Source organism: Myodes glareolus, chromosome 2 (assembly GCF_982192425.1).
Source record: "Myodes glareolus chromosome 2, mMyoGla1.1, whole genome shotgun sequence".
Taxonomy (NCBI): Eukaryota; Metazoa; Chordata; class Mammalia; order Rodentia; family Cricetidae; genus Myodes; species Myodes glareolus.
The window spans coordinates 65,411,618-65,426,585 of NC_142027.1; the positions used below are offsets into that span (position 1 = coordinate 65,411,618).

The 14,968-nt window shown below is 42.8% G+C and overlaps 1 protein-coding gene and 1 non-coding gene across 2 annotated transcripts in view; one reads left to right on the forward strand and one right to left on the reverse strand.

The window, feature by feature from the left end:
* Positions 1-14,968, forward strand: part of Slc49a4 (solute carrier family 49 member 4) — a 75,955-nt gene that overhangs the window by 22,084 nt on the left and 38,903 nt on the right. The window lies entirely within an intron of this gene.
* On the reverse strand, positions 7,796-7,901 carry LOC125413243 (U6 spliceosomal RNA). The gene has a single exon (XR_007235903.3). It is a non-coding gene; the product is annotated as a U6 spliceosomal RNA (small nuclear RNA).

Sequence of the window (14,968 nt, forward strand, 5' to 3'; positions counted from 1 at the left end):
AGGCTGCTATATTGACGTAGGGAAGCTGGAGGTCACAGGCAAAATGAGGAAACCGGCTGGGAAACGAGTCAGCCAACCAGCGGGGATTTTGGCCGGGTGTTGTGGTAGCACTGACCTGACAAAGCGGTGAAGTTCTGCTTATATTTTGGACAGCTTGCTACTGGGAGTGCAGATGTGGGCAGGAGAGGGACTCGGGGTAACTCCTGACTGCGAGGAGTCATGGAAATGGGAAGGATGCCATGCATGAGAGCAAATGCAAGGACGAGGACGGGCCTGAGGCATCCTAGAGTAGAGGGCTGTTGATTGCTAGCAGAGGTGGGGACACAGGAGCCGAGGTGGGTCTCAGTGACAGGGCGCCTTTTATTTAAACTTTCCAGAAATAAATGTTCAGTTTCTGGTTTTCAGAATATATTCTCTTAAGACACAAATGTTTTGTGTTATAAAAGGAAGCCAGCAAAGATCATGTGCCCTGTGGAAGGCCATCACTTCCACCCTTCTTGAGTTGGGTTGTCATTTTGTTTGACATGATCTTAACTTTTGTAAACATTATAGGTCTGTTTGTTTTGGTTTTAAGCATCCACAGCGTTAAAATACAGCTTCAGTCTGATATCATCAAGGCCCTCTGAAGATGTCAAGCAGCCTTTGGCTTTTTTCCTGCTCCGGACTCTCTATGCTGTTACATCCCCCACTCCTCATCCTTCCCAGTTATGATTCTAGAAATAAAGAGTTGAGTGTGCATTTTGTCAGAAAAGTAGAACAAAAGTAGAATAGAATTCATAAAGAAATGGGAATAGCTGGGCTGGAGAGACGGCTCAGCAGTTAAGAGCACTGGCTGCTCTTCCAGATGATCTGGGTTCAGTTCCCAGCATTCACATGGTAGCTCACAAGTGTTTGTAACTTCGGTTCTAGGTGACCCAACACCCTCAAACAAATATACATGCAGGCAAAACACCAAAAAGCACATAAAAGAAAAAAGAAAGAAATATGGATAAAGGTTGAATGGACAGGAGAAACAACTCCAAGATAGCGAAACTTTCCTAAAAAGATGGTATAAATAAATTTAATACTCACTTTTGTGTTCATCTGTAGAGAAAAGTTTCCCCCAGGAATACAGTACCTTGTGTTCATGCAGTATTTTTAAGCAGTATTCTCAGTACATGATGCAGCTGTCAAAATGAAAATACTATAATTAGAGCCCATATTTAGCTGATAAATGTGCTAGATTGCTACTTTTCATCTTATATGACATTGTGTATGACAGATAATACAGTATGTATTTAAACATCACTGGAACAAGAATTTGGCAATCTATGTCTTCGGGCCTATCTCATATGGAGCTTTTGAGTTCCGACTGTTAGAATAGTGCCCTGTACCCCAACTTCTTGGCTCTCGATTCCTAAGACTATAGGATATAATCTATTTTATCTGAATGTTATGGTGAAAACCTAGGAAAAAATATCTTGACACTTTTTCATGTTAGCATCACAGATAAAAAGGGAGGCTCAAATAGTGAATTACAAAACATTTCTCTGATACCAAATCTAGCAGCAACCAAAAGAAAATACAAATGTTCTGCAACAGTGAATGGCATTATACGATAGTGTGAGATACTGCGTGCCATGCTCCGTGAACAATCTAGCCTTCTTAAGAGTAAAGTTGCAGCCAGTGATTTCTGTCCTTAGTTCACAGATGGACCAGTCATCCCATAACGTGTGCTGTGTTTGTTTTCTTTACATTCAGGGTTGTTCTTGTCTGTGTAAGCAGCAAATTACTAACATGTCGGAAAGTTGAAGAGTAGTGTGGTTCTGATAAGCATAGCTTTTTCTAGAAATAGTCTCCATTGTGAAATGCTTTGCAGCTGGCACAGTTACCTTTAGAATGGCTGTGGTAGAAAAGGTTGTTTGCTCAAAGGCTTCTAGAAGCTACACAACTATCTAAAAAGCAGTGAGAAGAAACCTAGACTCTTGCCTTCCTGCTTTAGTAAATTCCTGTTGGATCAAAGACCTAAGCATAAAAAACAAGCCTTTAGAAAACGGTTGTTTTAAAGAAGCTGAGAGTGGGGAAGGGCTGCCAATTAAGACACAAATACTAAAAGCCACCAAAGAAAAGAATTAGACTACATAAATTTCAAAATGTCTTCATGATTAGCCACACAGTGAAACAAAGTCAAAAGAGAAGTTAAAGGTAGGAAGTACAACAAATGAGACAAATGGGCAGTTTCTTCAGTTGAAAGGAATTATTTCAAGTCAACAAAGACGTGGCGACGAAGTAGGATATTGGTGGTGGATATGACAAGCAATAATAGAAATGAAAATGCAAATGACAAAACCAAAAAAGAGAAGCCAGCATTCTGTCATGGTTAAATAAGCGGAGGTTAAAAAATAATTAGCTCCCTATCTGGCATTCCTGGTGTTGGAGCAGTTGGGATGTCCCATTTGCAGGGCATTTGGGCACTGTATCTGGTTTAAAATGTGTGTGCGTGTGTGTGCGCGCACGCACGCACGCTTGCGTGTGCAGCTTTGCTTGTGATAGCAGAAGGTTGCACTCAGTTGCCGGCCACAAAGGGCCATGCAGCTGACTGTGGGATTGTTTCGGCTGTGGAAAGGCTAACAGTTTTGCAGGTGCTGATGTGGGCTGCGGTGAAAATGTGCTTCTGAGCAAAGAAGTGTGGTTTAGAAAAGTAGGTTTAGTATGCTTGTACTTAGAAAACAAAGGCAAAGGTGTATATGACAGCTTTGGCAAGGGCTGTTCCTCGAAGTCATTGCTGTTGGTTCTGTGGGGAAGGGGCTGAGAAACTGCAGGTCTGGAGAGAAGAGACGTTTACTTCTTGTGCTATGTTCTTTCCTACTATTGGGAATATTCTACGGCATGTGTCTATGTCTTAGGTTGCTTTCTGCTGCTGTGATAGACACAATGCCCAAAAGCAACTTGAGAAGGAAAGGGCTTGTTTGATTTCACAGCTTACAGACCATCATTGAGGGAAGTCAGGGCAGGAGTTCAAGGCAGGATCCTGGAGCCTGGAGCTGAAGCAGAGGTCAAGGGGGAGCTGACTTTCTCCCCATAGTTCGCTCAACCTGGTTTCTTATAGCATCCAGGCATCTGCCCAGGCATGGTACCAACCCCCGTGGGCTGGGATCTCCCACGTAAGTCATTAATCAAGCAAAGGTCCCACATACTGTTTGTAGCCAATCTGATGGAGGCATTTTTATCTAAAATTGAGGTTCCTCTTCCCAAATGGCTCTAGCTTTTGTCAAGTTGACTGTTACAAAATAAAAAAGCAGGGCAGCATGTGCTACCTTTCTGACTGATTAAGTAAAACTAAAGTACTTACTAAATGTCTGTGAAAAAAACAACTCTTACCTCAAAAGGATAAGAGGACTTTTTCCAGAGCCAGTGAATGGCCACAGTTGGGACTGTAGATTGGGCTTACCACAAACTATGTACAAAACAAAGAAATCGTGAATCAAGACTTTTCAAATACATCAGTGGAAACCTCAGGTAGGTCACAGAATTCTCACCCTGGGTCCCAGGTACAGTATGGCAGCATTCTTAGCCTTCTGTTTGGTGGGAACATTTGAATTTGCCTAATGGTCACATATGGAGGATGGCAATTAAGTAGCTATTAAGGGGCCTAAAGGTGGCTGAAGGTAATTTGACTTTGAACTAGAAACATTGCTTTCTCCCGGGTCATTGAGCTTCTAATTAACCAGCCTTGTACAAGGGTTGTCCAGGACCTTTTATTCAGTTACCTGTGTTGGTCAAGCACCTTATTTTGTTCATGGGGACTATGAATAATGAGAGGGAGATTTATGAGTAATTTTTCCCAGTGTAGAAATCATTTAGTAGAAAATTGAGCAATATGAACATTTAAGAGTTAAGATTCTTTTCTATAAAATGGGCAAAATTAATGTCACCCTACATCGGTATCTTTAAAATTAAATTCCATAAACTACCTGTTTACCAATACTCTAGATCCATGGTCCTCATCCCAGTGCTAACAATTTTAACAATGTCTGTTAGGTAATCTCATTCCATTTAGGCTTAAGAACTACATGCCTAGGTGTAGAGTACCTTCAATTCAAACTACAATCAGTTAAGTAAATTGCATCTCACTAATCTGTTCTGTGATACAATCACATAAATGCCTTTTAGGCAGATTACTGTTTAGACAACAAGGGCTTAGCAATTAAGAGTACTGGTGCTCTTTGTGGAGTACCTGGGTTCAGTTCCCACATAGCTGCTCAGAACCTTCTGTAACTCCAGTTCTCAGGGTCTGACACCCTCTCCTGGCCTCTCTGGGCACCAGGCACACACACAGTACACATGCATGTATACAAGTAAGCACTCATAAAACAAAAATAAATCTAAAGAGTTAGACTCTATTAATAATCATCGTAGTTGTCCCATTTGATTCATAAAGCTGTAGGGCCAAGTGTTAAGTATTTCTGCATGGTGCTGGGATTCAAGACTGGTTGTGGGAGCGGTGAGAAAGGTGTGAAATTAGAGCTTTTCCCCCTTTGGTTGTCATTGTGATATGTTGATTTCTGAGATTGTTCCCAGGCCCCCAGTATCACACAGGAATATTAATTTTTTCTTGTTTAACATATCATACATATATAGGTAACTATATAAAATACAGCCAGGCATGGTGGCACACACCTTTAATCCCAGTACTCAGGAGGCAGAAGTAGGAGGATCTCTGTCTAGTCTACAAAGCAAGTTCCAGGACAGCTATGGCTGTTACACAGAGAAGCCCTGTCTTGAAACCACCCCCAAAAGTCTATAAAACACATATTTTGATAAAAGAATCATCAAGCATATCGAGTCCCATCGCCCAGGTCAGAACTCTACAAAGCCAGCACATAACTGACCACCCACTTTCCCTGCTCCCTCCCCTGTTGGATCACATCATAGACATGTTTTCAGAATAGCTTGAGTTGGGTCACTAAGACTATTTCAGGGCCAACAAAATGGCTGAACAGGTAAAGACGCTTGCTGTCATAATTGATGACGAGTTCAATCCCTGGGACCCACATGGCAGCAAGTTGTCTTTTGACCTCCACATACATGTCTTGGGAAGGGAAATGTAGTCCAGGCTGACCTCCTGTTCCCTATGTAGCTGAGGATGACCTAGAATTTAATTCTCCTGACTCAGCCTCCTAAGTGCACCACCACACCTAGCTAATGTAGCTCTAGGGATTCATCCCCAACTTGCCTGCTCGGCAAACACTGTACCACTGGATCCACATTCTGCGCCAAGAAGAAAATACATTTTTAAGAGTATTTCAAAGACTGTTGAAAATGCCTTTTTCTTTTTTCCTTTAAAATAAGTTTTGTATTGAATATTTTTTCTCATAATACCATTGAAACAAATAAAATTTTATTTTATCCACAGTAAAAAGGTTATGGGAACCAAATAGGCTAAACGCTGTTTTGGGTAATAACAGTAAAAACCCAAGTCAGTGGGCTTGTTGAATCATTCCAAGTAGAGTGCATCTGTTCTTGAAATTGTTGCTATTAGAAATAAAGCAGGGTCCTTACTCTGTAGCACGCATCAAAGCACATCCCTGACAGGTTTGAAAATTTGGGATTTCAAATGAGACAAAAGAAAGCAAAGTAAATCTTGTTTCCAAAGACTTTTTTCCTAAGCATGAAATCAGTACAGAGATCACAAAGGGCAACAACCCCGTGTGATTAGAATTACAGTGATGGTTAAGTTGATATTTTGACATCAACATTTGAATTTTATGCTTCAAAATAAATCATAAAATGCAAAATGGGAGAGTGTATATTAGAAATATTTTAGATAGCTTGTAAATTAATAAGCTTTGTCCTGGTTTGGTCATGATAAAACACTGACCAAAACCAGTGTAGGGGAGGAAAGGCTTTCTTCTTTCAAATCCCTCACTGGGAGACACCAGAGCGGGGGCTTGAGGCAGAAACTGAAGCAGAGACGAAGGAGGAACAGTGCTTCCTGCGTGGCTGGCTTGTTCACAGCCTTCCTATGAGCTTAGACCACCTGCCCAGGGATGGCATCACCACCGGCGGGTGAGCCTCCTGCATCAATTAGCCTTTAAGAAAATGTCCCACAGACACGCCCACGGGTCACTTGATGGAAGCTGTTCTTGAACTGAGACTTCCTCTTCCCTGGTGTTCCAAGTTGACAATGAAGATTAGCCATCAGAGAGTTAAAAAAAAAAATGTCAAGGGTTTGAAGGGAGGAAAAGGCAGGGAGAAATGTGATTATATTATAATCTCAAAAATAAAAGAAAAATTGGAAAAATATCTATGAAAATGGAAATAGAAGCCATACTTAATAAATGTTTATTTCCATAATCTATTATTTGAATTCATAATTCAGTCAATATTTACTTAACAGCCTGTGTTTGTATTAATAAAGTATAGGCTGGTCTCTCTAACAAAGAGACTAAAAATATACTTTGGTAAAATTTTAGTTTTCTTCCAAATATTAGTATTATGAGGTGTTTCAGATGCAGTCTGAAAGGTAGTGAGCTACTTAAGAGAAATGGCGGTTCCAGCATCCCCTCGGATGATCACCCTGGCTGTGTGACTAGGGCTGGCCCCTGAATAGAGTGTCTATCACAGCATATTTAGATGACTAAAGGATGTATGCATTATTTCTGCACTCCCTCTCATTGGTACAGGCTTACCATGGGGTCAGGCATACCCATCTGTAGAGGAGGGTAAAGTGTAGCTCAGCTGCCAGATATCCAGTTAAAACTTGAGGATGATACAACAGAAGAGAGAAAGGAGACTGTCGTCAGTCATCAGACACACTCTCCACTTCCCATGCAGAAAGTCCCATGTGTGTCAGCAAATACACTCTCCACTTCCCATGCAGAAGGCTCCATGCATGTCATCAAACACATTCTCCATTTCCCATGCAGATAGTACCATACATGTCATCAAACACAGCCTCCACTTCCCATGCAGAAGGCTCCATGCATGTCATCAAACACATTCTCCATTTCCCATGCAGATAGTCACACACTCTCCACTTCCCATGCAGAAGGCTCCATGCCTGTCATCAAGCACTCCCATATCCAGTCTTGTCCAGTGACTGTGTCCTATTAAACCCCACAGTCAGGTTGGTTTTGTAACTCCCTTGATGGTTCTGTGGACTTCTGGCCTCGGCCTTTGAAAGACTATTTATATCCATTATCTATCTCAGTGGCTGTGTTGTTTGAACTCTGCATTCCTCTTGGGGTGACACAGCTTTCACAGTTCATTTTCTACAAGGAGCAGATTTGGGGTCGCAGAGGTTGCTCTTGAGCAATCTTAACATTTTGTGGGACTTGATAGTTCACCCCTCGAGCATTTCCTGGTCTCCAGGCCTGTTTATGTCAAGAGGTTTCCATGTGAGTGCAGCCACACCAGGAGATTTCTACTCCTAGTGTGGTTGTTACACCTCTTAAATCTCCTCTTGCCTTTTACTGCTCATCCCTTTTTTCAGATTTATTTTTACTGGTTTTTAATTATGTTAGGTGTGTGTCTACTTGTGCGTGTGTACAAGTGTGTGAAGGTGCCCATGGAGGCCAGGAGCCTTGGTTCTCCCTGGAGTTGAAGTTACAGGTGGTTGTGAGCTGCCCAGTGTGGGTGCTGGGAACTGAACACTTGCGTTCGCTCTTACTCCCCCAATTTGATGGGTATCTTTTTTCAAATTTTTATTATTATTTTTAATATATATTTTTATTGTTTTTATTATGCTATACAGTTTTCTCTGCTCCCCTCCCTTCCTGCCCTCTCCCCTTTTGCCCTCTCCCATGACCCCCACAAAAATATGGAACATTTCACGAATTTGAATGTCATCCTTGTGCAGGGACCAATCTGATCTTCTCTGTATCATTCCAGTTTTATCTGAGCTCCAGGATATCATTAAGTTAACTCTAGCAGGCTTTTGAACCTCACATTAATGCATGCGCACCAGCTAGCTCATTCCTGACTGTATTACTCCCAGATGACATCTTTAAATCAGTGTGTCTGTTTGGTTTACCACTGTGATTAAAAAAAAAAAAAAAGTCAAGTGGGGTGACTTCGTCTTTGATCCTAGCACTCAGGAGGCAGGACACCCGTGGTTCATAGAGAAACCCTGTCCCCCAAAAATTAAAATTAAAAATAAACAAAAAGAGAAAAAAACAACTTAAATGGAGGCGTTGTTTATTTTGGCTTATGGCTTCAGAAGTTTTACTCTGAGGTCAGTTGGCCCTGTTGTTCTTGGGCCTGTGGTATAAGGCAGTGCCTCAGGTCAAAGGCACTTCAAGACAGGAAGTGACCCTTCCTTTCTTCCTTCCTTCCTTCCTTCCTTCCTTCTTTACTTCCTTCCTTCCTTCCTTCTGGGAGGCCCCACCTCCCAAAAATTTTACCCTAGGTTGGCATCCAGGCCTGTCACTGGGATCTGGGGGCACGATCCGGATCCAGACTACAGTTCTCAGAGGCATGTCACGGCTTCCCCACCTGGCTACTAGTTATTTTAAGTGACATCTTTACTCTTAAGTTTACAGGTGACCAGCTCACTAGGCCTACAGCCGAACCATGTGGGCAGTGCCACCCATGACATGCCTTTGGGGAGTACAGCTCCCTAGTTCCTGGCTAATTTCTCAATCAGGGAGTGGTTAACCTGTCGTAGCAAGTAGATCCCAGAACACACTGGCTCAAACAGCATCATGCTGGCACATGACCTTGAAGTCCTTCCAATATAAAGTCATTAGCCCAAACTTAGATGCAGCAAGCAGCGGCGGGGACGTGTAAATTAAGACAGTGTCTTACCCTGCACAGATGGGTGAATAGTTCATTGTCTGTTCTTTCTTGGGAGGAAGAGATGATTTTGTATTCTTACCTCATACCATGTATCAAAACAAATTCAGATGAAGTAGTTATATATTTAATAGCAAAACAGTATGTGGGACTGTTTATCCCTTAACTGCAGAGGGTGCTTTTCTGAGGAAAATAATAAAGAGATAAATGGACAGATGCAAATTATTAACTATTATGCTTCAAAAATAAATTAGCAGGCTAGGTGATGGCTCAGTCAGTGGAGTGTCTTACAAGCTATTACCTAAGTCCAGATCTCAGCACCTACACAAAGAAGCCAGGTGTGGTCAGTGTGCATCAACAACGCTAGTTCTGGGTGAGGAGTAGAGACAGGCAGATCTCTGAAGCTGGGGAGTAGGGGGGCAGCCATTCTAGCCAGTCAGTGAGCACTGAGTTCAGTGAGAGACCATGCCTCAAAAGCAGCCAGAGAAGGCACCTGACACAGGCCTCTGGCCTCCCGTCTGCACATATGCACACCCGCACCCACAGAGTGCCTCTTGCCACAAATACTGCACAGTGTATCCACCTCTCCACAAACAAGGAAAAATTGTAACATACCAAGAGAAAGAGCAACGGTACCAAAAAGAAATGGGTACCAAAAAGAAATGGGTCGGGTGTATCCTGAAGGTCCATTGTGACTGTGTATTGAGACTGTGTATTGACAGGAAGTAGGGCCAGTGGAAGGCCCAAAACTCCAATAGAGGAAGGAGCGCAAAAGTGCTTCAGGATAGCAGCATAGGCAAGGACTTTATATTGCTTAGAAAATAGAGCCGATGATTGACAAATAGGATCTCATGTAATTAAAGAGCTTCTGTACGGTAAAAGAAATGACCACATGAAGAGAAATGTAGTGCTAGCTGTATACGCAATAGAGGGTTTGTGTGAGAACTCATAGTACCAGATGGCAACAAACAACCCAGTCAGTTAATGAGTCAATGAAATGAGCGAACAGTTCTCAAACAGTGAAATACGAATAGCCGGTAAACATGGGGAAATGTTCACGATAACTAGCCATCAGGGATGTGCAGATCTAAAGCTCCATTGACATTCTCCCTCACCCCAGTCAGAACAGAAGTAACCGCAAGTTCTGCCCTAGATGCAGACAGAGGGAACTTCACCCGCTGCTGGTGGGAGTAAAAACTAGTCCAACCACTTTGGGAATCAGTGTGGAAGTTTCTCAGAAACCCGAAAATAGAACTGCCACATGACCTAGCTATACCTCCTCATTGCAGAAGGTGCAGGCACATCTGTGTTTGCTGCAGCACCATTCACAAGAGCTGAGTTATGGATCCACCCCGGGTGTCTTTCAACAGAAGAATGGACAAATGAGATTTACATCCATAGTCTGATTTTTCCGACATAGAGAATAGCAGAGTAAAGTTGTTTGCCGGAAAATGGATGTAACCATGGTAAGCTAATGAAGTCAGTCCCAGAAAGACACACGTCATATGTTTTCTCCCATCTGTGGATCCCAGTCGCTATAGAGACACAAAGCCATAGGTGTACAGATGACATGAACCAGAAGTGAAAGTGTCTAGAGAGCAAAGGGGACCGGTGAGATGGGGGAGGGGCAGACGAGGGTAGTGGAGCATGGGGTGTGTGTGTGTGTGTGTGTGTGTGTGTGTGTGTGTGTGTGTGTGTGCTAAGTACATTATATACATGCATGCAGATGGTCTTATATAACCTTGTATAATATGATTTTTTTTAGGAGGTAGGGCGTAATGGCAGGTCCTTAGTTTGCTTGGAGCATATGTTATTCCTCCATGACCCTTCGGATGATACTCTGAGAATGGTTTTTTAGAAGGCGCAAGACCAGGCCTTCCTGTCTCCAGTGCCTCATGGGTTGACTATTGTCTATTCTCCCATGCAGGCTTCATCACTGTTGTCTGCATGAGATGGAGCAGCCACACAGCTGCGCTCAATACAGGGCCTAAAAGATGACGTTTGGGGAGTCAGCCCCCAAAACTCTGAACCAAGTGATTCCCTTCTTCATATGTAGGCTAGATGAGGTATTTGTTATAGTAAAAGAAAGTGTCTAATGCAGCTGACCTGAGAACGGGGAGAGAACCCCGGGTTGTTTAAGTAGGACCTGTGGAATCGCAAGACTCTTTAAGAGACTCCAAAGAGGAGCGCAGAGAGGTCTCAAACTGCAGTTGCTGGCTTTGAAGATAGCAATAGGGGTCAAAGCCAAGAAATATGGGGAACTGCTGGAAGCTGGAAAAGGAAAAAAAAGGGGGGGGGGGATTCTTCCTCCAAAGCAGTCTTACCACACCTTGGTTTTCCCAAGACCCAAGGTTAGCTTCTGATTTTCGGAAGCATACAGTAATAATAAAGAGGAGGTAATTAGTAAAAATAGCAGTAGAAAACTAGTATGAGAAGTATGAATCCGTGTGTGCACGAGTTTGTGTGTGCACGAGTTCGTGTGTGCACATGCATGTGTGTGTAATGTTGGTGTGCAAGGCAGTTTGAGGAGGCTCTTTTCATTTATGGAAATGTAAATCACTGCAGACTCCTCAGTGAAACCCTGTGGAGTGTGTTTTGCAGCACCTCGGGTGGTTCCTTTGCCTTACTGGCTCCAGAGAGATAATTTGGATAATGGCTGATATTTACTTAAGATGACTGCCACCAGCAGTATTAATATTAAAAAGATAATTTATCAAAGCTTAATGACATTAGGTAAATGTTTTTATACATCTATCTTAATATAGCACAAACCACTAATGATTATGATAATAAAAGTAATAAAATGAGAAAATGCTTATGAGGTTCAAAAAGTCAAAATAATTTACTACATAAAACTTACATATTCACTATAATATCTGTGACTGCCCCGCTTAACTGTTGACCAGAAAACAACTGGGGAAAAAAAGATAGTAATAACAGCCACCCAAACTGATGTGTGGAATTTGTGGATGAAGTTTTTCTTCTCTGTGCATTTCTTTACAATTTTTTCTGCTATGAATGCATATACTTTTAATCGAGAGGATGAAGTGAAAGTTATGTGGGAAGAAAAAGGGTACAAGGCAGCGTGAGGGGAAGCAAGCATCTCTCAGATCAGGACTAAATCCATTTTCCTCCCATATCTTGCTAAAAGATTGTTGCATTGGGTCTTGTGAAACAGCCTGTTAGAGTGATAAAGAGCCTTTGGGGAAACTGAAAAGGTGAGTGAGTGATTCGGCAAAGATTATATAGCTAAGGAAGTCAGGAGAGCCCAGAGGCTGAATCTTCTCGCTACCCTTTCCCTGCCCTTTCTCTACTGGTGTTTGAGACGTTCCTATAAAGAGTCTCTTTAGGGCCCACGCTTTGTGTTCTCTTCAGTGACGGCTGCAGCTGCCTTGAGCATTGGGGTGTTTGTAATTTAGTCATTAATTGGCCAAATTGTTTAAAGATTTGAAAGTGTGTTAAGTTTTCATTTAAAAATAGAAGCTCTAACGAAGTGTCCAAAGCTTGGGGCTTTCCCAGAGTTCTGTTTCTCCTTACCTAACTTCTCTTTTCCTAGAGTTAGTTCTGAACCGTTCTTGGGCTACAAAGAAGGCAGGCTATTTTTGCTCTTCTCCTGTTTTCAGTAGCCAGTGAGTTTATGTTGATGGGAGGTTAGCAATTGGGAGAACGTTTCTGAATTGTTGTCATATTAAGTCTAAGAAGTAAGTAATTTTTATGAACTCTAAAATATTTCATATTTAAAAATAGAATTTAAGTAAAGAACACTGGCTTACCCCAAGGAAATATCTGCTATGTTTTTAAAAAAGTCAGTCTCTGGCATTAGCAGTGCAAGTCATACCCTGAGGGCTGGTGAAGTAGGGCTGTGCTCAGGATGGAAGCGCTCAGGATGGAAGCACGCTGGGCTCTGTGTGCCTTCGCTCTGCCGGCCTGGAGAACCCACAGGATGACACCTGTGGGAGAGCAGAGGGGTCTGTGGGTGATGACGTCACTTCTGATTGTGCTTTCTAGTCCCGCCATAGCCATTAGTTATGTGACTGGGACACTTTGTAGAGAAAGGGAAGTTTTAAAATTATAAACGTTGTTTTTCTTTTCCCTTTGAGACTGGGTCTCTCTGTATAGCCCTGGCCATCCTGGAACTCTCTCTGTAGACCAGGCTGGCCTCAAACTCACAGAGATCTACCTCCCTATGCCTCCTGAGCCTGGGATTAAAGGTGTGCACCACCACGGCCCACCATAAATGTTATTTTTTAATGTGTTATTAACGTCTCAAGGGGGTAGGTCTGAAATCGCTTTTAGCCACAAAAATTTAAATGATAAAGCATATTCTGCATAGGAATCATTTAGAAATCGTAGGTGTTTGTTCCATGATGCCAGAAAGCTAAAGGATGAGATAGCAGAATATCATTAAATGCAAACAGAAACATCAGGTTCTAAGAAAACACAGAGTGTAGCTCTTGGGTCTGAACTTGAGCTGTTGGCATTTCTTTGAAAATCTAAATAATATTGAATAATATGAAAAGCGGTGCAGCTGTACATGAGTGCCATCCTGCGTGTCCCTCTGTCACTCAGGGCTTGTCCTCTCTGTTACAGGGCCCTAACTGAAGGCAGAGATGCCTAGAGACCTGGCAGGATTCAGCAGATCCTTCATGGTCAGGGCCTTGCTAGCAAACCTTGACGGTGCACATTCTTGTCGCTGCTTTCCAGAGGGGCCTCCATTTCATTCTCCTTGCTGCTTGCTTTGGAAAGCCTAAATTTATCCCATACTTAAGAAGTGAGGTCCGTTTTCCACCAGCTAGCAATAGTGGGAGAAAAGAGAAGATTGGTGGGAGAAAGGAAGCCATAGGAGTTGAGGCTGGTGACAGAAAACACCGAGGGAGTCGGTGGGGAGGCTGGGAGGAAAGAGGGAACACAGCTGCGGCTGGCAGACCTGCTCAGGCCCAGAGGACAGACTCCCTTCCGTGTGCTGTTTCTGGTAAGGAAGCCTTACACCCTTTGAATAGCCCAGGGCAGCGCCTAACCATTCCTGCTGTGTCACGTGGCTTATTGGCCTGAAACAAACTTGTCTTAGCTTCCGCCCTGTCCCCGCCCAGTGTGCTGTGACAATGTGGCATATTGACCTTTACAATGGCATTTTTTTTCTTAGTATGGGGAGTGTAGTAGGGACAGTACATGTGTGTCATGACATGGTTATAGAGGTCAGAGGACAGCCTGTGGGAGCCCTGACTCTCCTTTCTCTTTGTGGTTTCCAAGCATGAACTTTGACGTCAAGCTGGGCAGTAAGCACCTGAGCATCTTGCCAGCCCTGGCTTTGCTTTCTTGTATTGCTAAATTGAAATCTCTTTTATTGATCCCATGTATGCATTTGAATGACTTGAGGATTTTATTATTTTGTTTGTTTCAAGACAGGGTTTCTCTGTGTAGCCTTGGTTGTCCTGGAACTTGCTCTGTAGACCAGGCTAGCCTCAAACTCACAGAGATCCATTTGCCTCTGCTGCCTCTCAAGCGCTGGGATCAGAGATGTGCACCACCATACCCTGCTTACTTGAGGATTTTAAACAGTTTAGTTGCTTGCTAATTATGCTTAAACAGGTCTACAGTGGAAAAGGTATCACGTGATAGAATTGCTGGTGGTATCTGGGATCTGCTGACTTTAGAGGAACTATTTCATCACACAAACATTTTGAATTCAATTCTTTACCTAGAAAATTATTTCCCTTACACAAGAGATCTTAATTTTTTTTCATCTTTGAACCTAGGAATATTAATGGCATTTAGAACCATTTTCCCTTCAGATAATCCACCTAATATTCATGGGGAGAAGAGCAGACCCGGCTTGCATATTTCACTTCTTAGCTCCTGCTAAGGCCCCTGCCTCTCCTCTGTGCCAGTTTAGTATTTTCTTTCTGCATTCAGGAAATGTTTTTTCTAACTGGCTGGAGCTACCAGTTACTAGAGAGTAAAAAGGAGAACAAGAATTGGAAATGCACACACTAAAAAAGCTCAGGTAGGAGAAGGTCACCTGCTGGGTCCCTCCCTCCACAGCAGGAGGCACCAACCTGCCTTGCTTTCTTACCCAGACTTCCATGAACACCTGATTGCTCTGGGATGTGAGCCTAAGTGTTGAGAGCAGGATCAATGAAGGAGCTGAGGGTTTGGCAGTGAGAGGTAAGAGTGCTAGGTAGCCAATTAGGAA